This window comes from Malania oleifera, chromosome 3 (assembly GCF_029873635.1).
Source record: "Malania oleifera isolate guangnan ecotype guangnan chromosome 3, ASM2987363v1, whole genome shotgun sequence".
Classification (NCBI taxonomy): Eukaryota; Viridiplantae; Streptophyta; class Magnoliopsida; order Santalales; family Ximeniaceae; genus Malania; species Malania oleifera.
Genome location: NC_080419.1, coordinates 59,594,056 through 59,597,001, shown reverse-complemented (window position 1 = coordinate 59,597,001; position 2,946 = coordinate 59,594,056).

Below are 2,946 nucleotides of genomic sequence, written 5' to 3'. Positions count from 1 at the left end.
ATTATCATCGTTTCGTTGAGGGATTCTCAGCTTTGTCAGGACCTTTGACATGACTGGCGAGGAAGAATGTCAAATTTGAGTGGGATGACAGCTGTGAGTAGAGTTTTCAAGAATTGAAGCAGAGGCTAGTCACAGCTCCAGTACTGGTTATCCCATCAGGTGATGAGGGGTATGTCATTTATAGTGATGCGTCCTTGTAGGGACTTGGCTGTGTATTAATGCAGCATGGCAGGGTAGTGGCGTATGCGTCCAGGTAGTTGAAAGAATATGAAAAGAACTACCCTACACATGATCTTGAATTGGTTGCAGTGGTATACGCATTAAAAATTTGGAGGCATTACCTGTACGGCGAGCAGTGTGAGATTTTCTCCGACCACAAGAGCTTAAAGTATTTCTTCATGTAGAAGGAACTGAATATGAGGCAGAGAAGGTGGTTGGAGCTGATTAAGGATTTTGATTGTACCAGCAGTTATCACCTAGGGAAAGAAAATGTGGTAGCTGATGCGTTGAGTATGAAATCCAGGGAACCAGTGTTGGCGGCTATGGAGATCCAGTATCCGATTATGATGGATCTGGAGAGACTCGGCGTAGAGTTGGTAGAGAGTGATCCTCCAGTGTGTATTGCTAGCCTAGTAGTACAACCTACTCTGCAAGGAAGAATTAAAGCCGGTCAGAAAGAAGACCCAGAGTTAATAGAGGTGATGGACAAAGTGCAGAGTGGTCAGGGGGAGGAATTTAGTGTTGCAGATGATGGAGCTTTGCAGTTCCGTCCCAGATTATGCATCTTGCCGATACAAAGATTAGAAAGACTATTTTTGAGGAAGCTCACGGATCTTTGCATACAGTTCATCCTAATAGTGCAAAGATGTACAGAGATCTGCAAGAGTCATACTGGTGAAGTGGTATGAAGAGAGAGATCGCCCAGTATGTAGCCCAATGTTTGACATACTAGCAGGTAAAGGCTGAGCACCAGAGGTCGGCAGGCCAGTTGCAGTCGTTATTTATCCTAGAGTAGAAGTGGGATCATTTATCTATGGACTTCGTGTCAGGACTGCCGACGACATTACATGGCCAGAATGCCATTTGGGTGATTGTCGATCGTTTGACTAAGACCACCCACTTTGTACCTATCAAGATCAGTTACTCCCTCAACCGTTTAGTGGAGTTCTATATTTAGGAGATAGTTCGTTCTCATGGGGTACCAGTATCGATTGTGTCAGATCGGGACTCGCGTTTTACGTCACGTTTTTGGAAGAGTCTGCAGGAAGCACTAGGGTCTCAGTTGTCATTTAGCACAACATTCCATCCTCAGTTAGATGGGCAGACTGAGAGGATAATACAAACCTTAGAGGATATGCTCCGTGCGTGCGTATTGGATTTTGGGGGTAGTTGGACCCAATGCATGCCACTAGTAGAGTTTGCATATAATAAAAGTTATCAGTCCAGCATTGGCATGACATTGTTTGAGGCTTTATACGGTAGGAGATGCCATTCTCCTTTATTTTGGGATGAAGTGGGTGAGCAGCGAGTAGTGGGGCCAGAGCTTGTACAGCAAGCACGTGATAAGGTTTGGCTTATCAAAGACAAGATCAGTGCAGCTCAGAGCTGACAGAAAAGTTATGCTGATAATCGCTGCAGGAATCTAGAATTTGATGTAGGTAATCATGTGTTTCCGAAGATAGCTCTGACGAAAGGGGTTATGCGATTTGGAAATAAAGGTAAACTTAGTCTTAGGTTTATCAGTCCAATTGAGATTCTAGATAAAGTGGGACCGGTAGCTTATAGACTAGCTTTACTACCTGTGTTGTCCAAGATCTACGATGTATTCCATATTGCTATGTTGAGGAAATACGACCCAGATCCTTCTCATATCATCAATTATGATGAATTAGAGTTCAATGATTCATTGGTGTATGAGGAGGTACTAATACAGATTCTAGATAGGAAAGTACAGGAGCTATGTAATAAGAAGATTCCTCACGCAAAAGTTTTGTGGAGGAATCATGCAATTGAAGAGGCTTCGTGGGAATCCGAGGAGCAGATGAGCCAGAGGTATCCGCATTTATTCCAGGAAGTTTGATTGGGTAAATGTAAGTAGTTAGGTAGTATTTCTTTTGCAGGTACATGTAATGGTGTAATTAGTGTAGCATTTTAGTTTTGGGGAATTTTTTTTCTTTTGTATATGTAATCTATCAGGACTCAGAATGTAACCATGGTATTCCTCTGCCATAAGTGAGGGTAGATAATAAAATAAGTAGACCCTTTTCTTGTTAAAGGATGATGAGTTATGTGAATAGTAAATTTCGAGGACGAAATTTTATAAGGAGGGGAGAATGTAACGACCCAAAGGATAATGGTATTTAAATAATAAAAGAAAGGGAAATGGAAACCGGAAACAGAAGGAGGCAGTCGACGACATTGCATTTTGGAAAGGATAAATTTCGAAGAATTTTTCAGCTCCTCGTTGACGAATACAGGGGACTCGTCGACGAGGGTATAACAGGAGCTCATCGACGAGGGTTGGAGTTCGTCGATGAATTTTCTACAAGACTCGTCAACGAGGTGACGTGGCTCGTCGATGAGGATATCCGAGGGGATGATTTTGGGGTTTCTAAATTTCGTTGACGAAAGGGAGAGTTCGTCGACAAATTTTGTATTGACCTTGTCGACGAGATGACGTGGCTCGTCAACGAAGGCCACAGTTTAAGTAGGCGTAAAGTTCAGTTTTGGCCAAAATTTATTGCGCAGAAGCTTTCTCTCTCTTACCTTTTCGGTTTCTCCACCTTCTCTCTTTGATTTCGGGTCGGATTTTTGCCGGTTCGATAATTTGCAGCCACCATGACGCTTCTGGGAAAGTTTTCTGTATGTCTGCTGTAGCGGATCATCGGTAGGGCTGAGGTGGAAACCATCCCAAATCCAGGGTAACACTTTCTACTCAGTATTCGG